Genomic DNA, 25,350 nt, shown 5'->3' on the forward strand with positions numbered 1-25,350 from the left:
TCAGTACCAGCACAAAAAAATAAAACAAAAACACTTTTGGTTCCGTTGTTTTGCAGCCAAGAGTCTTATAATTCTTTGAAAGGCAAAGAAAATATGAAAACATGTTCTTTTATAGCTAAAGGCTGCTCATCACTACTGTTTGAATGTGTACTATTTGATTAATTTCTTATTTATTTACACATTAATAAGAAAAATGTTTCGGTTTGTTGTTATACTTGAAGGTTTTTAAACACTGTTTGAAGGTATAATAGTTGTTGGTTTCGTTTATTCTTCTTTTTGTTATTTCATAAAGTTGTGTAACTCAAAGGGGCGGTTTACTCCGGTTTCCTCCCAATGTCCAAAAACATACAGAGGTTGATTGAGAACTTGGGGAAATCGTAAGTGTGTGTGTGAATGGTTGTGTGTCTTTGTGTGCCCTGTGACAGACTGGCGTCCTGTCCAGGGTGTCCCCTGCCTAACACCCAGAGAAACTGAGATAGACTACGACCCACATAAGTGATTTAGCCGTATAGAAAATGAACGAATGAACAAATTCAAAGTAAAGGTTTCTTCGAAGTATCGAAAACATAGACTGTTATCTGGAACACAAAACCTTGGTTATTCCAACATCTTTTAAATGATTGTTATGAATGATAAGTAAAATTAAGTTAAGTTCAACACAGTCTTAGAATTGGGTCAGTTAGTGGATTATGTTATTATGACTTTATCTTTTCAAGTGTAGGAAGGAAATGGTCGTCATCTTTGGACTAAAATACCTTTTCTGCAGCAGTTGAATCCATCCTTGTCCATTTGGACAAACCTTTTTCTACAATTTAAGGTCAAAAACCCACTACTTTTCTGTTTTTCTTTAGTGATGAGTCGACGAAGCTTCATGAAACAGTGTCATATTTGTCAGAGGACAGTAGGGGGCGCCCTCATCTTAAAAATGATGTGAGGTTTCAATAGAATAGGTTTTTAAAGCAATATATTATAGAGCAAAGAGTGACATCTAGTGGACTCACTAGATGCTTCATGAAGCTTCATCGACACATCACTAGTGTTCTTTTGTTGTTAAGTTGCTCAGAAGAACCAACTCTCCCCGTGGTGTTAACATAGGAAGCAGAAAAAGGAATGATTTGAAAAGAAAATGCTGGTTTAGTGAAATATGCAAAAGGCCGCGGAGCGAAGTAAAATTCTAACACAGTCTCCAGGGTTTGGTTCTAACAAAACAACAAATCTTCTACATCCATAGATCAGTGGTCCCCCGACCCACCTCCATTTTGGCACAGCCCCCAGAACAACCCCAGAGACACATTTTGTTTTTTTCCATATACAGTGCAGTGCATGACCATCCATTTTTGGGAGGTAAATAATTTAGTAGATAAATAATAACCAAGAGTGTATGTTTTTGTTGTTATATTCTTCACCAAAATACTTTTTTGTTCTCTAAGAAGGACTGTGTTAAAAAAGATATCAACCTTTTAGTGACTAAATCTATATTTCCTGACTTTTCTTCTGTATATAATCTAGAGAAGGTCATTCATTGATTTTATATTTAACAAATTGTGTGATTTATTTACTGATTTTTTCTTTGTTCTGTGAAGAACCAGAGCTGTGTCTCAAATTGCATACTTGCGTACTTAAACTTAGTATTTCTAGTGCTCTATGCACACTAAATTGTCACTAAAACGCCCACAAAACTAAGTCTGGATCGATGGACACTTTCTACACTAAAAGGCTGCATCTTAGTGAGGTTGACGTTGTAAACGGAAGTTACGTCATATATATATATATATATAAATATATACAGGTGTATTTTCAGCAGCAGTAGGACGATGACACATCTTCGGTGCTGATACCAGCGTAAATATCTCACCAATATAAAGTTTCTCATATTTCTTGATCCAAACCAAACGTGCTGCCAGCAGGGGTCACTAGTGTTCCTACACCTGGTTGAAATCATCGTTAAATAGTAGTAGAAGAAGAAGCTGTCGCGTCATTTCCTGTTAGTGTGTAGCAGCAGAGTTTGATTTGAGACATACTATCTGTGGAGAATTTGAGTACTAGCTAGCACGTACACTATCCTGATGCATACTAACTAGTGCACTAGGAGAAGAATGTGATTTGAGACACAACACTGGTCATTTGGTTATGTGTGGCTTTATATAAAAACAATACATTTTTACGCTTAAGTCCTTCCTGTCACAATTTTTCTTTTACAAACTGCCCCCAATAGAAAAAGTTTGTCCTTCTTGGCTTAGATGTTCAGCTAAACTCCAATCGTTGGTCACACGTCTCTTACAAAACACACACAAACAGCAACACAAACATGGTGTGCGAGCGCGATATTAATGATACTTTTTTGAAAAGTAGGGCATGTGCGGGCGGCACAAGACTACGTACCGAAAACATGTCTACTTTTTTTTGGGTGAAAAAAAATGACAGTTTCCTATTCGCTGCCAAATAGCCTTGAGTATGGTCTGCCATCATATTCTCATTAGAAAAAGAAAGAAAAGCAGAAATATGTGACTCGGTGCCAGCTGTGGAATAAAATCTGAACGTTGCTCACACTAGTGTTGAAGTGATTCTTCCCCCCTTTAAAATACGAGGCATGTGATCTGGTTGTATCTAAATAAAAAACAAACAAAGAAAAAAACCTCCCATAACAGTTGATATTTAACACAAGTCAATATTTGCAGGAGGCTATGGTAACACAAATCTCTCGCATCACACCAGCACAGAAAAGCAACAGCGTGCCCGGAGAGTCACGCGTTCGCTCCGAGGAGGTTGCAAAAAGACAAAGGGCTATAGATCACCGACGGTGTTCGGGGAGCTCCTTGTGTCTCGCTTTTTTTTTTTTTTCCCTGCATTTTTCTCTACTTCTGTGAAAACATGGAGGGCCGGTCCCTATTGTTGACACAGCTGGCTTCATGGAAAGGGTTGCTTAATATGAAATATGAAGAGCGCAGGGAGGTGAGAGGGGAAGAGCCTGCAAGAAAAACCCGGGATGGAAGCTAAGTCGGAGGGGCGTGTGCTCGATCTAGAAGGGAGGAAAAAAAAGTGATCGAAATTTCAGCAGAAGGAGAGAAAAGAAGATCGAGGGAATAAATGCCCCGAAGGAAATAAGACGGTGAAGAATAAGAGAGTAATATGGAGGAGCGAGGGGGTAATTGAGGGGAAGAGCCCGAGTGAGTCATGCCTCCCGTGGTCTGAGGTCCTCGGAGCTTGTTGTTCTTTCCCAGCAAACGCACACGTCTTCCACTCGCCGGGTTTCTGCCTCGGCAGGTTCGACGTGCCCTCGCTTTTCAGCGTGATCCGAAAAACATCACCTGAGATCTGGATCTGAACGACACAGCGGCGCAACTCAAGGGTTCATCCTCGCCCCATGTTCAAGGTCGTCCCTCATGATAACGTTTAATGGTAGTTAGTTAGTTAGTAAGTAAGTTAGCTCAAGGTTTTCCCTCATGATAACATTTCACGCTAGTTATTTAGTTAGTTAGCTCAAGGTTTTCCCTCATGATAACGTTTCACGCTAGTTAGTTAGTTAGTTAGCTCAAGGTTTTCCCTCATGATAACGTTTCACGTTGGTTAGTTAGTTAGTTGGTAAGTAAGTAAGTAAGTAAGTTAGCTCAAGGTTTTCTCTCATGATAATGTTTCACGCTAGTTAGTTAGTTAGTAAGTAAGTTAGCTCAAGGTTTTCCCCAATGATAAAGTTTCACACTAGTTAGTAAGTTACTAAGTGACTTAGTTAGTAAGTAAGTAAGTAAGCTCAAGGTTTTCCCTCATGTTAACGTTTCACACTAGTTAGTAAGTTACTAAGTGACTTAGTTAGTAAGTAAGTAAGTAAGTAAGCTCAAGGTTTTCCCTCATGTTAACGTTTCACACTAGTTAGTAAGTTACTAAGTGACTTAGTTAGTAAGTAAGTAAGCTCAAGGTTTTCCCTCATGATAACGTTTCACGCTAGTTAATTAGTTAAGTTAGTTAGCTAGCTGAAAGCACCACAGACTTTTACAAATAAAGGAAATAATGTCACTTCTTCAACTACTTTTGATTTCAAAATAAAATATAAAATTTGTGGAGCCATATTAATATTTAGTATATTTAAAGTAGCACCCCTTATTATTTCTTATTTATTTATTTCTTCATTATGTTTATTTCATTAAATGGTCATATTTCTAGGTTTAATACAGGAACAGGGAGTGAAACTCTTGCTGGCAATCTGGGCAGCTATGGGGTCCTTTTGACTCAAATTAAGTCAGGGGGACACCCTGGAAAGGACTGCCAGTCTATCGCACACAAAGACACACAACCATTCACACACACACTCATACCTACACACAATTTCCCCAATCGACCTCTGTATGTTTTTGGACTGTGGGAGGAAACCGGGGTGCCCGGAGTAAACCCACGTAAAACGGGGAGAACATGCAACAAGTTTACTCTCTCCCCACCTGGAAGCGAACCGACAACCTTCTCAAGACATTTTTTATTCGTGCAGGCTTTTTCTTGATTCTCTGAGACTCCTGTGTTGTTCTCGGTGTTGTCTTGATCTTTTAAGTATATATTTTATTGGGTATTGTTTTGATTGTTTAAGCTACTTACTTCTAGTTACTTACTTACTTACTGTGAGGCTATTGACTAACCACTGCGCCACCGTACATCAGAAAATTCAATTTAATTAAACACAATATGGCGTCAATCATTCGGTCCAAAAGGTTCCTGAGCCCCGCCTTAGGTGGTTATAGTATTTATAGTAGTAGTAGTACTATAGTAGTATAATAGTTTTGTAACTGGACGAGGAGTTGAGGTTCAGTCGAGCGTTGAAGCTACAAAAGCACGGATGCTAATGTTAGCATCCCCAAAACAAATATGCTAACGGTAAGAGGAAGCGAGCGCCTGATTGTTGCGGTATCGAGTCGGTTCTTGCATCTGTGATGCAACTTTCAACGCCTTTAAAACATCAAGTCACGGTGGATCCGTCGTGGGAAAGAATCTGTACTTATATCTCCAAATACGCATCATCCAGCTTCGGCTCCAACGATCCGAGGGGTGTCCTTCGGGCTCTCTTCGTGAGGTTCCCTTACACTCCACGCATCAAGACCTGTTCCAGTTTATCGTGAGGGGCCCCCAAGGCAAATCAATTCCATATTTCGGAGCAGGGGGCTCCAACAGCACAACACCCGCTGACATACGCAGCCGCACGTATAACGTCCGTAGCCAAAACACTTGAGCTGTCATATTTCATGTCTATAAACATGTGAAACGTGCACACGCCTAGACCTGCACCTTGACCGAGAGGGTCCGGTGTCACTTCTCCTCAGGATCCGCCCCTGGATACGGGTTGTTGGGTTTGCGGGTTGTTGGGTTGCGGGTGCTTATATTGTGTGTGTTTTATGATTTAAAAATATTTGTGTGCAAAAAGCCTTGTGTCGCCGTCAGACGCAGGATGTGGAGCTAACAATGTTATGCGAAACACTCGCACATTTCAACACAGAAGATCCGATGACACGAGAGTGAATGACGCACTAGAAGGCCGGGCCTCTTCCTGTTTATGCCGGCGCTCGCCCGCTTAAGGATCAAACAAGATGTTGCGGGGGGCGCCCCCTTTAAGAAGAAAAAATAAAAGGGACCGTCAGTGGTTTCTCGCAACAGTACCAGCATGTTTTCCATGTGTACAAAACTGCTGCTGTTGAAAAAATTGTCAGAATGTCACTTTAAAAACCAGGCTGCTGACACTCACCTGTGAGAGTGACTGGAACTGTGGGAAGTATAATCTCAGCTGTTAAAATAAATGAGGGAATAAAAGGAAAGATTTACTTTATTTTTTGTCATTGTCAAGTGTTAAAGGTCAAATAAGTCTCCTGACTCGTAGTAGTAAATGTTCTTCTTCTCCAAGACGCAGTAAGTTCCTCATCATGACCATGTTTTCAACTTATTACTTTATAAAGTTTGTCTGAACTCTTGGCGAACGAGAGGTTACGAGAGCGAAGTCATTAATGACATCATAATGGCTTCACTCCTCCTCTGGAAAACACCAGCAGTAATACATGTCTGTACGTTAGTGATGTGTCGATGAAGCTTCATGAAACAGTGTCATTATCTCCTGAGTCCACTAGATGTCACTCTTTGCTCTATAATCTATTGCTTTTGAAAAGCTATTCTATTGAAACCTCAAATCATTTTTAAGGTGAGGGCGCCCCCTACCTCCTGTGCTTCAGAAAGGAATTAGACAGACATGTAAACTCTGTTCTACTCTCACTTTTATACAAGTAAAATGTGTCTTTTTAAGCAAGATCTGATTCCATCGTTGGTTTAAAAGTGTTAAGCACACATTTTTCAGCTGAGGGTGCCCCCTACAGTCCTCTGAAAAATAAGACACTGTTTCATGAAGCTTCATCGACACATCACTACTGCATGTGCGATAAAGGAATGTAAAGATTAGAGATGTATTTGTGCCAGAAACTGGTGTATGAAGGTTTAAACATCAACCTAGATGTTGAGGATAATAACTCATCCATGTTTGTTGATGGTGAAAACGGCTTGTAAAACATCGACCAAGATATAACAGCGAACTAACAGCTGTGCTTCAGATAGGATTCAGACAGACATGTAAACTCTGTTCTATTCTCACTTATATACAAGTAAAATGTGTATTTTTAAACAAGATCTGAGTTTATCGTTTGTTTAAAAGTGTTAAACACACATTTTTAAGCTGAGGGCGCCCCCTACTGTCCTCTGAAAAATATGACACTGTTTCATGAAGCTACATCGACACCTCACTAGTTTAACCCCTTTGGTCTCGTCAGAAACAACACAGAGGGAAGTCGTTCGAACTGATGTCGACACTAGAATCAACACGAGAGAACGAGTAAATACACTCAGCACATCTGTGTGCATGCGTGTGCAACACTTACGTGAAGGTTTGTGGGTCAATGCAAATGAAGGAGGCACGCCACTGAGTTATTGTCATGCTATGACCTCCCCGTGACACGCACATATGCTACGTACTGTATCACTGTGTGTGTGTGTGTGTGTGTGGGGGGGTGTGTGTGTGTGTGTGTGTGTAACCCACTGGTGACCACGGGTCACGGCAATTACACACGAGAGCTGCGAGATTAGAAAGCGATTCTGGTCGCACACACGGACGTTTAATCCGGATGGAGCATTAGCATATATATCACAGGCGGTGATATGAGCGTCACCGTGTTCTCCGGTGGAGCCGACAGCTGGACGCATGCGAAACAATTGATGGAATGAATCAACAGCTGGAGGGACGTCGTCCTTCGTACTGAGAGGCATCGTACGGTACCAGGTTATGACCATGATGACCCGATACTGATGAGGATATATCACACAAATAAACAACTTTCAAAGAGGAACAATTATTTCTAGTTCAAAGTTCAACAGTTTTCAAATCAACTAGCTCAAAGTTCAATTCACCAGTTTTCAAATGGACGAGTTCAAAGTTCAATTCACCAGTTTACAAATGGACTAGTTCATGGTTCAACTTACCAGTTTTCAAATGAACTAGTTTAATGTTCAATTCACCAGTTTTTAAATGGACTAGTTCAAAGTTCAATTCAACAGTTTTCAAATGGACTAGTTCAAAGTTCAATTCACCAGTTTAAATGGACTAGTTTAAAGTTCAATTCACCAGTTTTCAAATGAACTGGTTCAGTGTTCAATTCACCAGTTTTCAAATAAACTAGTTCAAAGTTCAATTCACCAGTTTTTAAATGGACGAGTTCAAAGTACAATTCACCCGTTTTCAAATGAACTAGATCAAAGTTAAATTTACCAGTTTTCAAATGAACTAGTTCAAAGTTAAATTAACCAGTTTTCACGTTCCTCATCATGACCATGTTTTCAACTTATTACTTTATAAGTTGCTCTGAAATCTGGGCGAACGAGAGGTTAAGAGAGTCCATTATGACGTAATAATGGCTTCACTCCTCCTCCAGCCAGCTGTAATCACACCCTGCTTTGTTTACACAACAAGTCCCTAGGAGGTGGAGACTTCCATGATTGATGACATGTAGTGACAAACCTCCACACAGCATAGTGCGTGTGGTTATTGTCAACAAGATTTCATGTCCAGAAAAAGAAAGTGTTTTCAGTTGGCAGAGCTTAAGATCATTTTCTAATGTCAATATTTATTTTGTACAGACAGAAACACACACGGATTAATTCAAGACACACACAGCATTAGTTGCACTGTAAAGTGTAGTATTTGTAACACAACACTCGACTGCTTCTCTCAGACACGACACCAGGAAACATGGACGGCGGAGAGATTAAGGCGACTGTATCAATCAAAGTGTGTGTTGAGGGGGGTTTACACACCTGTGTATACGTCTGAGGCCGAGGCAATTGATTTGAGTGTTTCTCGGAGATGTCCTGAGGCGCTCAGCAGATGACTATTGATTGGTTAATTGATTGATCGGCAGCCGGCCAACAATGACTCAACAACACCATCACTCTTCCGACGGGACTCCGTCTGAAGCCCTCTCCTCACAGTGCCATTAAAAAACACATTCTAATACATTTTTCACAATAAGTGTCCAATTTATTCAAAAGAAACTGCAGATAATCCTCTTTATCCACTCAGCCCTGAAACAACACCACCCAGGGGGAACCTGTCCTGCCTTGAAGACCACACTTTGGGTTACCTAGGTAATCTAGATACCTAGATCCTAGTGTTTTTTTAACCTCTTTAGACAAATGTTGTTTGATGAACGCAAGGTCAGGATCTGGACTTGTTTTTTTCTACTTCTCAGTACATTATATCTAAGCGTTATCTCACTTGCTGACCATGAAACCCAGAAATTTCCCTGAGAGTGTCATCTCAAAGGGATCAATAAAGTGCAGTCTAAGTCTAAGTCTAAGTCTAAGTCATAAATCTCTTTTTAAGGGATTTGGAAAGAACATTACAATTTTAAAAGTTTGTTTATGGTCTTAAGACAACCTTTATCTCACTGGAATGTTTGTGAATGTAACAAAAAATACTGTATTTTTCTGACAAGGTTCATCTGCTTTTATCCCCTCTAAAAAGCTTTTTGCTTTATGTTTTTTTACGCTGCCGTCTCCAACATATCGCCCAGATAAAGGTAGTATCTTGGTGAAGACTAAAAATTCCCTGCACACTCACCAAGACACAGTAAGTTCCTCATCATGACCATGTTTTCAACTTATTACTTTATAAAGTTGCTCTGAAATCTGGGCGAACGAGAGGTTACGAGAGTCCATTATGACGTAATAATGGCTTCACTCCTCCTCCAGCCAGCTGTAATCACGCCCCGCTTTGTTTATACAACGAGTCTCTTGGTAGGTGGAGACTTCCGGAAAATTACGAAACGTAGTGACGAACCTCCATGTTTGACCAATCACAGCAGAGTGGCTGCGGTTATGGTCAACAAGATTCGCTTTAAGTTTTTTTTTTACGCTACCATCTCCAACATCTCACAATCAATTAATTGATGCCAAGATAAAGGTATAATCTTATCGTTGCAAACTTAAAATTGCTTGGGCGCCGTCTCTGAGACCTTGACTTGAAAAACGTCTCCAACTAGTCTCCGGAAACATCGTATACGTTTGAATTCCCTGCAAATCCTCGGCGTCACGACTCTTGTCCTGGACAAGAGTGTAATAGGTTTGAAATGCATCTCTATTCGCTTTATTTAATTTGATTTATTTAAAGAAAACTGCAGATATTTACCTTTAGCCCGGCATCGACAAAATGATGGCGAGATGTTGGGAGACGGCAGCGTAAAAAACCAAAGCTTTTTAGAGGAACCAAAAGCAATGACCCTTGACTATGACTGTGCTGCCATGTAAAGGCCGTTTCTATATCCAACCATGTGTCAGTTTATCATCTTTGTCAGACTTATAGACAAGTGCAGGTTATATATGTTGTTTCCTTGGACTGTAAAGCTGCATTATAAGCATTTCTCCGTGTATTTTTGACGGTGTTTGCTAAGGAAGAAAATCAAAACCATCGTCTTCCTCAGACCATTATCTTCTTTGTTTTTCACCTTCCAAAATAAACACATGAATAAATACTACATTTGTGCACTATATATATATACATTGAATCCATCACTTGCGCGACAACAGCCCGGTAAACATCTGCCTAATACTTACAAGCGACCGCGACCATAAAAAGCACCGGGAGGATCCGACGGCTCGTGTTCTAACGGCGTTCATTTAGCCTCACCTACACGTCCTTGAGCGGAAACGCCAAACATCAACCCCGCACTCCATCGGAGCATCTGCTTAATGTCTTTAAATTAAAATGTAAATGAGATTTCAAAATGGTTTCGGTTTCGAGACTCGGCGCATCCTTTTCACGGCGTTAGTTTTCTCCCCCTCGTCTTTCTTTTGTGTCCAATTCTGAAGGTGGGCGCCGACGGTGAACGGCGGCGGCGGCACTTAGGAACAAGGGATCCTGTCCCGTTTATGGACCATATAGACAATATAAGGGGGAATTTCAATTAACAGACAATGCAATTACATGACATATAGGAAGAGTTGACACGTGCGAATGAGACGATAACGGAATCGCTTTAATGGACAATAGGACTTAATAGGAAACGTGGAATTATGATGTAGGCAATATCTTTAGGGGGGGGGGGATCGAGTGACACTCGGGAGCGAAGCCGTTACATCTTAATGCACTGCTGCCACCGGGATGAATCGGCGGCGTGGATATCGGGGGGGCGCACTAATGGCGGCCGCTGTCAGCCTCGCATTAACCTTGAGGACGGCGAGGGGACGGCTGACCTCTGGTCCTCACACACACACACACTCATGGACGTCCCTGTTATGTCCACATTTATGACTGAAGGCTGAGGTCAATGCGTTTGCCCGACCATCGCTCTCTCGCCGTGTCTTATGAGCTCCATCAGTAGGATTAAATCAGTCCATCACATGCTGCGGGGACACCATGGAGGCTGTCTGGGCTGAAGTGGACTCACCTAAGCCTTTTCCTTCTGCCCCCCCCACCCCTGCGGGGTTAAAGCCCTCGTGGACCAGTAATGGCCACTCACTGTGATCAGTCTGCGGACGCAGCTGAGGACATGGATCGACAATTCACTCTGGAAGAAAAACACGATGGACTCGTCAGGATTGATGCATGTAATGAAAAAAATACAATTTTCTTTTTTTTTAAAGAATAGTCTGTTAAAAACCACGACATTATTGATGGTGACATGGAGACTAGACTTCCTGCTGTGGCGACGGAAACAAGAGGGGTGTCCCAAATCATATTTTTTGAGTGCACAAATGCGTCACGATGAGCAGTGTGCGAAAATGTAGTGCGCTATGTGCACTCAAACGGCCAGAAAATTGAGTGTGTATCGATGGACACTTTCCACCCTCAACGACCTCCATCTTAGTGACGTAGATGAAGCTAAACTGAAGCTAAACTGAAGCTAAACTGAAGCTAAACTGAAGCTAAACTGAAGCTAAACCTGAAGCTAAACTGAAGCTAAACTGAAGCTACGTCACTGACGACACGTCTTCGGAGCAGATACTGACGTAAATGTCTCCAGAAAACACTAGTTTTACCACAAAAACAACACAACGACATTAATAACACAATGAAACACAACTGAATAACTTGTTTCTATTGGATAAAAGTGTTGTCAAGTGTCAGTGATAGTGTTTCAACGACTGGTTGATCAGTGTTAAAAAGTAGTAGAAGAAGAAGCTGTCGAGTCATTTCCTGTTAGTGTGTAGCAGCAGAGTTTGATTTGAGACAGTACTTCCCTAATTTTGAGCACTGGGCAAATAAGTGCACTGTCCTTCAGTGTGTACTGTAATACTGTAAAGCAGTGTAGAGACAACACTCGACCACAACATAAGAAATTGTTCTGAAAAAGTTCATTTTTTAAAGTTTCTTAAATGTTGAAACTCTCAGACTTTCAGCTCCTGATCCAATTTCTTAGGTTAAGGTTGAAGGTGAAGATCATTAAATAAACAAATGAACCAATAAAAAATGTAAAGGCTGCACTCGTCTATAAGTCGAGGAAAGATGTGTCACCAGTATCAGTCACACGGCTTGATCAAATTAAAAAATAAAAAACCTTTAAAACAGCCTTTAAGTATCTGCACAGTCATAGTCATTCCCTCTGTAACTTTACGCTGCCGTCTCCGACATCACGCCATCTTAAGGTCGCATCACACCAGGTGGAGACTAAAAATGACTTGCGCTCTTGCAAAGGAAATGTTTCCAAGACCCGATACAGACTTGAAAACATATTTTTAGATATATGTTTAAAATTAAACAATCCTGATGTTCAATGTCTTTATATTTTTCTAGATACGTTTTTTAAGAACAATTCTTCTCGTGTCTTCAATCCAAGATGGACGTTACAGACGAGCAGTATGGAGGTATTTGGATGTTTTTAAGTGTCTTTTTGGACGAAGATGAAGACGACGACAACTGAGCTCCAGTCGCTACATTAAAATGAACAAACATTTTTGTCTATCACTCTAAAAAGAACACATTACTCTGAAGATAACCATCGTAACTGAGCTGTATTTGTACGACCAGAGACGAGTCTGATCTGCGATCATACAGATATTTTGGATCCACTTTCAAAAGCCAAATCAAAGTCAAGCACATCACGAAGCGAAGCTACTGAATTATTTATCAGGTGGAAACGTTTGAAATTTGACCCCAAACATGTCCGTGTTGTTTATAAAACCGTTTCCATGGTGACAGTAACAGGAAGTCCTATTGTTAATGTGAGTTGTTTCAAGTTATCGTGATTCTTTTTCTCAAGGAAAGTGTTTTATTAAATCACTTAATGAAGCACCTTTGGGTTATTTTTGTGTTTGTTTTATGTCATTGTTGTATTAAATGAATAAACATGTCATTTCTGGGCTTTTTGATGTAATGTAAAGTTTAGTTTTTCTGGAGATTAAATCTTGTTGACCATAACCACACCCATTCTCATTTGATTGGACAAACATGGAGGTTTGTCACCACACATGATCAATCCCAAAAGTCTCTACCACCAAGGAACTCTTTTCATAAACAAAGCGGGGCATGAATAAAGCTGGCTGGAAGAGTGAAGCCATTATTATGTCATCATGGACTCTCGTAACCTCTCGTTCGCCCAGATTTCAGAGCCACTATGTAAAGCAATACGTTGAAAAAATGGTCATGATAAGGGACTTGAACTTTGAACTAGTTCATTTGAAAACTGGTGAATTGAACTTTGACCTAGTTCATTTGAAAGCTGGTGAATTGAACTTTGACCTAGTTCATTTGAAAGCTGGTGAATTGAACTTTGAACTATTCCATTTGAAAACTTGTGAATTGAACTTTGAACTAGTTGATTTGAAAACTGTTGAATTGAACTTTGAACTATTCCATTTGAAAACTGGTGAATTGAACTTTGAACTTGTTCATTTGAAAACTGGTGAATTGAACTAGTTAATTTGAAAGCTGGTGAATTGAACTTTGACCTAGTTCATTTGAAAGCTGGTGAATTGAACTTTGAACTATTCCATTTGAAAACTTGTGAATTGAACTTTGAACTAGTTGATTTGAAAACTGTTGAATTGAACTTTGAACTATTTCATTTGAAAACTGGTGAATTGAACTTTGAACTAGTTCATTTGAAAACTGGTGAATTGAAATAGTTCATTTGAAAACTGGTGAATTGAACTTTGAACTAGTTCATTTGAAAACTGTTGAACTTAAATTTGAACTATTCAATTTGAAAACTTGTGAATTGAACTTTGAACTAGTTCATTTGAAAACTGGTGAATTGAACTTTGAACTAGTTCATTTGAAAACTGGTGAATTGAACTTTGATCTAGTTCATCTGAAAACAGGTCATGATGAGGGAAAGGAAGGAAACCATTTTATGTTGTTAATTAAACTCCCTTATAATGGAAACATACATTTCAAAATACATATAAAATAAACATCTGTGTACTGTATATATTTTTGGTATATATATTTTCAGGTGTGTTATATACTGTGGATATTGGGCTAATAATATTTATTGATATATATATAAAGTTAATCATCATTTATATGACTTTTTAAGGGTGAGTTGACGTCTCGGGTAATAAGTAATAATCCTAGTTATAATCGTATAAGGTTACAGTCTGAGGTAACAACCGTTTCATGTTTCAATCTTTAACTTGTTTGAATCTGTTCATCGTCAAATCCAACATTTCATCATGAATTCTAAATGTTGAACAATAGCATAAAAAAACGAACCGCTGCCATGAAACCGACGTCACTTTTTTTAAGGGAAGTTGGGACCAAAATGTGAGTAAATAATTCAATAAAATAACGTTAAACTTTGCCTTCCTTAGATAACATTATCCATGCCACTGGCAACATGCTGCAGAGACGGAGCCAGATCCCTGTGTTGCCTTCAGACCTGCATCTGTGTTGCATTCAAGGACAATGGTTTGGTCGGATGAAACAAGAATGGGGCTGTTGTGGTGAAATTATTGTGCACATTAAAAAAAAAAGACGGATGAAAAGGCCAACAAATGGAACCAATGCTGACTTTGGCATCTCGGCTGCAGCCTGGGAGAAAAAAAAGGGTTTTGTGACGAACAAGAAGGACAGTGTGCAGAGGCAGGACTCGACAGGCCAAACGCTCATGTGGTTCCAGTCAAGCTCGCTGGCAGGAAGAACCACAACACGGATCGTGAGCGAAGAAGAAGAAGAAGAAGAAGAAGAAGAGCAGGTGAACAAAGACACCATTTTTTAAGGGCGGAATTATCGGGAGGCACCATCGGCCAGAGAACACGGCGCTGACCTATTTTTTCTTCACGCCGCAAACATAGACGAGAACAATGAGGACAATCGTCGTCTGTTCGCGGTCGGAGGTTTTTTTTTTCCGGTGAAGCTTCTTTCGGAGCCAACGACACCGTTTGAATTCAATGTTCTGACATGGATTGGTTTTGCGTGTCGAACACATGTGCTCACAAAGAAACCAGTGTCGGTCGCGGCGGAACCGTCGCTGATGAGAAACATTTTCAACCAAAGATTTACCAGAAACGAAGGAGGACGGAACACCCCAAAAAATCCTTTGACCCCGATATATATAACCTTTAAAATGGATGTAAAAACTGCTGTGTAACCTCTCGTTCGTAACCTCTCGTTCGCCCAGATTTCGGAGCAACTTTATAAAGTAATACGTTGAAAACATGGTCATGATGAGGGACTTTGAACTAGTTTGTTTGAAAACTGGTGAATTGAACTTTGAACTAGTTCATTTAAAAACTGGTGAACTGAACTTTGAACTAGATCCTTTGAAAACTGGTGAATTGAACTTTGAACTAGATCCTTTGAAAACTGGTGAATTGAACTTTGAACTATATCCTTTGAAAACTGGTGAATTGAACTTTGAACTAGATCCTTTGAAAACTAGTGAATTGAACTTTGAACTAGATCCTTTGAAAACTGGTGAACTGAACTTTGAACTAGATCCTTTGAAAACTGGTGAATTGAACTTTGAACTAGTTCATTTGAAAACTGGTGAATTGAACTTCAAACTAGTTCATTTGAAAACTGGTGAACTGAACTTTGAACTAGTCCTTCTGAAAACTGGTGAACTGAACTTTGAACTAGTTCATTTGAAAACTGGTGAACTGAACTTTGAACTAGATCCTTTGAAAACTGGTGAACTGAACTTTCAGCTAGTTCATTTGAAAACTGGTCATAATGGACTCTCGTAACCTCTCGTTCACCCAGATTTCAGAGCAACTTTATGAAGTAATAAGTTGAAAACATGGTCATGATGAGGAACTTACTGCGTCTTGGAGAAGAAGAACATTTACTACATGTGAGTCAAGAGAGTTGACCTTTGAAAAAAATTAATTCCAACACTAGCAGTTTATTTTGTGTTTTTCCAGAAAATGATAATGAAAAATAATGTAATTGGTCCAAGGAGTTCATCTAGATTTTTACTTTAGTAAAAAACTTAACTTTAGGTTATCCAGGAGAAGAAATCCATCATTTTACTTTCAAACAACTTCATCTCTTCCGCACCAAAAGTAAAGTCATTTCAGTCCTTTTGGTTTAAAAAAACCTCGACAGCCGTCACACTGTGTCAAGACGGTGCAAAAAGCTTTTAAAGTGTCAACATTTGTGCATGAGCGGCCAGAACATTAGGTGCGGCACCGCCTCGCCCTCGGCTCCGGGACTACAGCCCCGAGAACCTCCGCTGTGCCGGGGCCGCTCGGGCCCCCCGGTGGGGTATTTTTAGAACAGCCATCGACAATATCACATCCCTTTTCCAACGGGTGTAATCGTATCATGGCTGCAGGTACTAAAAGCTCCGGGGTTGGGGAAGGCAACGACACAGAAGGTAAAAAACAAGCCAAGTAGCGGAGAAGCAGAAGTAGAAGAAGTCCTTGAGGACAAGAGGCTTAGCAGAGCTTAGAAGCCGGGGTGGGAGGAGTGGAAGGAGAAGGACGTGAATACTAAGTCAGCACATATGGAGAAACCTTCAGTGAAGGAAGAAGGGAAACGATGAGGAGATGATGAGCCCAGAGATGACAAAGTGGTACCAATGAATCTGCAATCCAAGCCGAGGGTGTCTGTCGGGGTCTCCACGTTTTATTTTGGGGGGGGGGGGCGGGTGACATTGACCGATGAAGGCGTGAACTTTAATCAGAATGCAGCCCGAAGCGTTCTCAGGGAGGTAAACAGGTTAATCAGTCAAGCCCTCCTTTCATCCTCCCCTCCCGCTCGCCCACCTCAGACCATTCCTGACACCGGCGCTACCATCATTCTCTTTCCCATCAGCCCCGGCGCTCCACTTCCTTCCCCTTTTTTTCCCCGCGCCGATCATTTTTCTCAACACACCTTTATTCACCGGCGGCCAGCGGGACGCAGACGGCCCACGCCATCAGCTACAAGCCCGACGTACGCGGGGGCGAATCACGGGGCTCCGTTCTCGCCCCTCATGGCTTCATCCACGGCCGATGTTACGAGGCGAGAGGGAATATCATCGGGAGAAGATAGAACTACTCAGAGGCTCCCGGTGTTTTTCATTACCGCCTCTCCATTTGGCCGCATCATTCGGGACGGCTGCGCGTCCGGACGAATGGTGTGGAAACGAAAACACGGCAGAGCGATAGAACGGAAACGCATTATTGTGTCGTGTCCTGCATCTCGACGTCGTGTTCACGAGTGTTTGGAGTCGACGTCAGGGAAACCACTTTGAGAAGAGTTTAGAGGAATGAGACGGACCATGAAACCTTCTGGATTCATCCATTTCAATCTTGTGTCCTTCACATCTTTAGTTCGAATTGGACCAAAAACTGTTTTTTTCAACTGAGGAAAAATCTCTAAACTTAGGAAAATAATGTGACAACACGATCTGGAGTTTATAATCCATGTGTTTGTGTCGTTTACACTATTGTAACAGTTTATTTTGGTGTCTAAACAAGAAGGATCTGTCTCGCCTGCAGCTGCTCTAGTAGAAGAACTCACATTTGTCCGATCCTTAAAACTCTTCACTGGCTGCCAGTTTCTTTCAGGATCATTTTTTAAATTTAAAAAATACATGATAACAATTTAATCAGAATTAATGGCTACTCAATACAAGTTTCTTCGGTAGAAAAATGGTTCAGATTATTGATTAAACATCTCTCTCTGCGCCCTTCTTTTCTTTTTATCACCTGCCACGGTAACTCTGACACAATAGTCTCGTTTATACTATTGTATCAGTTTATTTCGGTGTCTAAACAAGAAGGATCTGTCTCGTCTGCAGTTCATACAAAATACTCTGCAGCCAGAATTCTGAGCCGCTCTAGTAGAAGAACTCACATTTCTCCGATCCTTAAAACTCTTCACTGGCTGCCAGTTTCTTTCAGGATCATTTTAAAATTCTGGTTCTTACTTTCAGATCTATTCATGGTCAGACCTTCCATCAGTGATCTGATCCAGACTTACACCCCAGCTCGGGCTCTGAGGTCTGTGGATCAGAATCTACTGATGGTTCCTGAACACGCTTCCGGACCTTATTGTTCAAGCGCTTTGTGACCCTGGTCTTAAAAAAGGCACTTTACAAATACCTCTTACTGACTTGTATTTGTATGTTTGAAAGAACAGGAAGTGACTCACGCTCGAGGCTCGGACCACAAAAGAAAAAATGGATAAAGAATCCGTGGCCCCCCCCCAGGATATGATCAGGTTTTTTCTACTAACCCCAGCACATGCATGCGTGACACTGGTGGTGAAGTGAAACTAATCGGAACATTCGAGAGACGTCAGTAGTATGTATGGCTCTCGGGGGGGGATTTCCACGAGTATGTAGAGCAGACAGATCGTCATGTGACGATACAGATCGTCATGTGACGATACAGATCGTCATGTGACGATACAGATCGTCATGTGACGATACAGATCGTCATGTGACGATACAGATCGTCATGTGACGATACAGATCGTCATGTGACGATACAGATCGTCATGTGACGATACAGATCGTCATGTGACGATACAGATCGTCATGTGACGATACAGATCGTCATGTGACGATACAGATCGTCATGTGACGATACAGACGACGACAGAGACTGTAGTCAATAGTTTGGAAACATTAACGAACATAAAGAGGCACATTTCTGCCTTCACTAAAACTAGTGTCAATTGAGGTTGTCGTTCCAGTTTCTTTACCTTATATAATCCCTGTTCTGTTCATTTTAAAATAATGTTCATTATTTAATGCGTGAGGAGCTTCAATAATTCATGCTGAGATTAAAAGAAAAAAGTGTTGCTGACTGTGTCTTCTTTTAAATATATCTTTACCAAATGAATTAGAATAACCTTCGTTCAGCACTAAACACGCTTCGTATTCTCTAGGAACTGTAGGTACGAACGTGCAGCACCTGAGGGTTCAAGTCACATGACCAACATTACTGCACCGATCAATTATTGAGATCAATGATGTTGACCAGTGAGAACACATCCACTATTAGAAGGACTTATGAAGCACAAGATCATGAGGATTGAAAAACCATTACTTTAAATTGAATATTGTGTGTTAAATAGATGTGTGACTCTATTGTATCATCAATGTGTAAGTGTGTGTTGTTGTGATGTGTGACTCTATTGTATCTTCAGTGTGTGTGTTGTTGTGATGTGTGACTCTATTGGATCATCAGTGTGTGTGTTGTTGTGATGTGTGACTCTATTGTATCATCAGTGTGTGTGTTGTTGTGATGTGTGACTCTATTGTATCATCAGTGTGTAAGTGTGTGTTGTTGTGATGTGTGACTCTATTGTATCATCAGTGTGTAAGTGTGTGTTGTTGTGTTGTGTCACTCTATTGTATCATCAGTGTGTAAGTGTGTGTTGTTGTGATGTGTGACTCTATTGTATCATCAGTGTGTGTGTGTTGTTGTGATGTGTGACTCTATTGTATCATCAGTGTGTGTGTGTTGTGATGTGTGACTCTATTGTATCATCAGTGTGTGTGTGTTGTTGTGTTGTGTGACTCTATTGTATCATCAGTGTGTGTTGTTGTGATGTGTGACTCTATTGTATCATCAGTGTGTGTTGTTGTGATGTGTGACTCTATTGTATCATCAGTGTGTGTGTGTTGTTTTGTTGTGTGACTCTATTGCATCATCAGTGTGTACGCGTGTGTTGTTGTAATGTGTGACTCTATTGTATCATCAGTGTGTGTTTGTACAAAACTCTCTTTTCATTGAAATATTGACATTAGAAAAGTATCTTAAGCTCCGCCCACTGAAAACACTTTCTGGAGATGAAATCTTGTCGACCATAACCACACCCACTCTGCTGTGATTGGTCAAACATGGAGGTTTGTCACCGCGAGCCATCAATCCTGGAAGTCTCCACCTCCAAGGGACTCGTTGTATAAACAAAGCGGGGCGTGATTACAGCTGGAGGAGGAGGAGTGAAGCCATTATTACGTCATAATGGACTCTCGTAACCTCTCGTTCGCCCAGATTTCAGAGCAACTTTATAAAGTAATGAGTTGAAAACATGGTCATGATGAGGAACTTACTGCGTCTTGGAGAAGAAGAACATTTACTACATGCGAGTCAAGAGAGTTGATATTTCAAAATATATATTTCTATGATACCATATCTTTACTGTACATATACAAATGTTTTATTTCAATTTATTTATTAATAGTTACTGTTGCGGGTTAAGTTATGTTGCAGTCAATAGTTCAACGTTCACCGCTTGGGTCCATCTTCTTTACTTTATGAAGTAAATATAGAGTTTTGTTCCGAACCACGAGTCACTTGACTCACGTGTGTCTTCGTGGACGTGTTCTGATCACAAACTATTGGTTATTGACAGCCTATGAAAGTGTCAATCAAAGCTTTCAAATCATTCCTGCAGTAAAAATGTTATTTGGAATCTTCTCAGAATCTCCACGGATACCAAACATGCCGGTTGACGTCCCTGTGGCGGCGGCTGGAAGTGATTTGATGGAGTGAAGCGAGCGAAGGGGAGGATGGAGGGAGAAACAAAGGGAGAGAGAAATAGCGGCACAAGGAGAGAGAGATGGAGGTAGAAGGAGACAGTTATTGGCCCAGTTGTTCCGTCCCTCCGTGGATCCAGATAAATTTGTCCTGACAACAAGAGAGCCGTTCAGACGAGACCTCCCGACCCGAGGTAGACAAACTGGTTCTAGACAAGGGATGGTCCAAAAGAACGAGGGATGGGGGTTAGAAGTAAACATCCACCGGCAGAATAAAAAGGAGGTTGAAATGGAGAAAATCACGACGCGTGCATTGATTCCGGTCGACAGTCCACGAAAACGAAGAATGAAGGACTTCGTTCTCCACAACTAAAGAAACAGTGACATCTCTTTAGATCCTGATGGTGACTAGGGATGAGAGGATACAGCAGCTTTTTTACCTGATGTTTGGACACATTTTTGGGCAACAGTCAACACACTTTAATACCAATGTACAGTCATTGTTACCATGATTGTGATCATTACTATAGTTTTTCTTTCATTTTTTTTTCAACCCTTTGTATTGTTTGTTAAGTTTGTTTCATGCTGTTTTCACGATCGATCTTCAATGTCTTCAAAACAAATGAAAACAGTTACGACTTCGTCAAGAGTCATGTGGTCTGTAAATACTACAACACAAGTATATACTTGTTACTACACTATCACAACACCAGAGTCAAGTACTGGACAATACTACATATATATACTTGTTACTACACTATCACAACACCAGAGTCAAGTACTGGACAATACTACAGATATATACTTGTTACTACACTATCACAACACCAGAGTCAAGTACTGGACAATACTACACATACAGTATATCCTTGTTACTACACTATCACAACACCAGAGTCAAGTACTCGACAATACTACACATATATCCTTGTTACTACACTATCACAACACCAGAGTCAAGTACTCGACAATACTACACATATATACTTGTTACTACACTATCACAACACCAGAGTCAAGTACTCGACAATACTACACATATATCCTTGTTACTACACTATCACAACACCAGAGTCAAGTACTGGACAATACTACACATATATCCTTGTTACTACACTATCACAACACCAGAGTCAAGTACTCGACAATACTACACATATATACTTGTTACTACACTATCACAACACCAGAGTCAAGTACTGGACAATACTACACATATATACTTGTTACTACAATATCACAACACCAGCGTCAAGTACTCGATAATACTAAAAATACTGTATATACTTGTTACTACACTATCATAACACCAGAGTCAAGTACTCGACAATACTACACATATATACTTGTTACTACACTATCACAACACCAGAGTCAAGTACTGGACAATACTACACATATATACTTGTTACTACACTATCACAACACCAGTGTCAAGTACTGGACAATACTACACATATATACTTGTTACTAGACTATCACAACACCAGAGTCAAGTACTGGACAATACTACACATATATACTTGTTACTACACTATCACAACACCAGAGTCAAGTACTGGACAATACTACACATATATACTTGTTACTACACTATCACAACACCAGAGTCAAGTACTGGACAATACTACACATATATACTTGTTACTACACTATCACAACACCAGAGTCAAGTACTGGACAATACTACACATATATACTTGTTACTAGACTATCACAACACCAGAGTCAAGTACTGGACAATACTACACATATATACTTGTTACTACACTATCACAACACCAGAGTCAAGTACTGGACAATACTACACATATATACTTGTTACTACACTATCACAACACCAGAGTCAAGTACTGGACAATACTACACATATATACTTGTTACTACACTATCACAACACCAGAGTCAAGTACTGGACAATACTACACATATATACTTGTTACTACACTATCACAACACCAGAGTCAAGTACTCAACAATACTACACATATATACTTGTTACTACACTATCACAACACCAGAGTCAAGTACTCAACAATACTACGTCCAACATTGATCAACACAGAGAAAGACTGGTGTCACGACACAGAATGGAGAGATCTGGACACAGCAGACGAAAGAGAGACGTCGTGTTTCCCTCCATCTCAATTTGCACAAAACTTTCATTACCACCAATTTGGGCCAGAAGCCGTAGGCTGAGCCATTACGACGGGGCCGAGCATCCATCAGCTTAATCTCCCGCCCCGGCTGCTGAATTACAGCCCGCTTGCTTATTAAAATGTGTCGCTCGTCTCGCAACACCTTCGGTCTGCGGAAGACGAGACCCTCGCAGATCCACGGGCGGGTGGGTGGAGGGAAGAAGAGAAATGTTCCTTCCATACATGGCAAAGTGAGGCTCGATCATCTGGTTTGATTTATACACTCGTGTAGATCTGCTGCGGTTCTCACTCCAGCATGAACACACACACACACACACACACACACACACTCACACGTCTCGATTCATCCCATAAACACTCGCCACCACATGCCCACATGCCAGCTTTGCATTCCTGTCAACACACACACACACACACACCGACACACACACACATCACGACTCGTCTGCAGTCACTCCGACCAGAATGGAGGTAATAATGTTCAAAGAAACGACGATATATCACAAATATTTTTGTTTGGAACGATACTCTAGGGATGTTGAAGAGCATTGTATCATTTGTTGTATTTTTTTGTGTTGGCCTACACACCTTCAAAGTGTGTTTGTTTTATCTTCTTTTATTACTGTGATGTTTAATGCATTTTTAAATGTAGTTGTTTGTTTTTATTTAAAGCACTTTGTAATTACGCTATATAAATACAATTATTATTATTATTATTATTATAAATTATATTTTACTTATAACATAGGTCATTTTGTTGTTTATATTTCAAAAAAATGTGTATGGAATAACTACAATTAACATGTAAATATTAATTGCGTTTGTTCATTTTTGTGTCACAATTAAACATGATACAACAGTCATTTCGTTCTCCACAACTAAAGAAACAATTAGATATCATTAGATCCTGGTGATGGCTGGGGACGAGAGGATACAAGAGCTTTAACGCTGTATTGTAAAACGTATCGTTTCAATATATATATATATATATATATATATATATATATATATATATACATATATATTTTGTCTTGCTAATTATTTTATGGTTTGTATTTTAATAAAGTGTGTTTAAGATACAATTATTTTTGTGTACAATGAACATGCAAATATTCAAGGCAATTAAAATGATGTCCTTTATATGGCAGCAGTCATTACATCCTCCACAGCTAAACGAACAATGAAATCCTGACTGAGGACGAGAGGATACAGCTTTTAAAGCTGTAGTTTGGACATATTTTGGTTTGAAAACAAATGAGATCAGTCACGACTTCGTCAAGAGTCATGTGGTCTGTAAATACTACAACACCAGAGTCAAGTACTGGATAATACTACACATATATACTTGTTACTACACTATCACAACACCAGAGTCAAGTACTCGACAATACTACACATATATACTTGTTACTACACTATCACAACACCAGAGTCAAGTACTCGACAATACTACACATATATACTTGTTACTACACTATCACAACACCAGAGTCAAGTACTGGACAATACTACACATATATACTTGTTACTACACTATCATAACACCAGAGTCAAGTACTCGACAATACTACACATATATACTTGTTACTACACTATCATAACACCAGAGTCAAGTACTCGACAATACTACATATATACTTGTTACTACACTATCATAACACCAGAGTCAAGTACTCGACAATACTACATATATACTTGTTACTACACTATCACAACACCAGAGTCAAGTACTCGACAATACTACACATATATACTTGTTACTACACTATCACAACACCAGAGTCAAGTACTCGACAATACTACATATATACTTGTTACTACACTATCACAACACCAGAGTCAAGTACTCGACAATACTACCTTTAGGATCATGAAACATTGAAGATACATTAAATGACAAACTACAGGTATACACAGTTAATTCGGGGCCGGATAAAAAGACCGATTCGGCCCCGGGGCCTTGAACACGACATGAGTTATAGATAATCAAATATGTGTTTCCGTGATAAGAATGTGGAAACGGATAAAAGGAGGAACATTATAAACATGTTTTTTTTTCTCCAAACTCTTCAATTGAAGTTGTTGTTTGGCGAAGAAAATAAATAAATCACAAAACCTCCTCTGAGAATTCCCTGCTCCGGCAGAGACGGCGCTTTTTCTTTCCTTTTTTTTTTTACTCCTGTGAACACATAGCGTGGGATTCGCTCTCCTCGGTCCGATCCGACGACCTTGATTCGCTCGTCTTCACTACGGGCCGAGGATTAATCTCCCTTAATGCGTCTTGACTTGTGGCACATGAGCAGATCAGCTCAATTATCGAGGAGTTTGTTTGAACGCTCTGGAGTAACCAGAACACGAAAGGTACGGGAAAAAAAAGACTCATTATCCGAGCGGAGTTTGTCTCGTTGCATCACAGACGAAATGAATGAAAAAAATGTTAATTTCATCCTCGCCTGAACTTCATCCTCTATTGTTCGCGGGCTTCAGTACGCATCGCCATGTTTCCAGGTCAGAGATGTAATCCCCGGTTCTTGTCCTCATGGAGGTTAGATAAGGTCTTACATCCGCGTCTTAGTGCATCATTAATGCAGCGCTTTACTGCTTCTGTCCAACGACACAAGTCATGAGGGTCAAACCAGGATATGAAGAGGAACTACGAGACCTCCAGAGGGATCAGTAAAGTTGTATCCATCCATCATCTACATCATACAGAGTTAAAACATATATATTATGATTCATCAGAACCGATACGATCGCAAACATAC

At 40.2% G+C, this 25,350-nt stretch overlaps 1 protein-coding gene across 2 annotated transcripts in view; it reads right to left on the minus strand.

Moving 5' to 3' along the window:
- The window catches only part of raraa (retinoic acid receptor, alpha a), a 161,540-nt gene that overhangs the window by 132,892 nt on the left and 3,298 nt on the right, over positions 1-25,350 (minus strand). The window contains exon 1 of one of the 2 annotated variants that reach the window (XM_087783370.1): positions 10,953-10,971. The exons of the other annotated variant lie outside the window; for it this stretch is intronic. The gene's annotated coding sequence lies outside the window, so the exon portion shown is untranslated. Of the gene's footprint in view, positions 1-10,952; positions 10,972-25,350 lie in introns of those variants that run through there. 2 annotated transcript variants of the gene reach the window in all.

Source organism: Callionymus lyra, chromosome 2, assembly GCF_982586985.1.
Source record: "Callionymus lyra chromosome 2, fCalLyr1.hap1.1, whole genome shotgun sequence".
In the NCBI taxonomy this organism is placed as follows: Eukaryota; Metazoa; Chordata; class Actinopteri; order Syngnathiformes; family Callionymidae; genus Callionymus; species Callionymus lyra.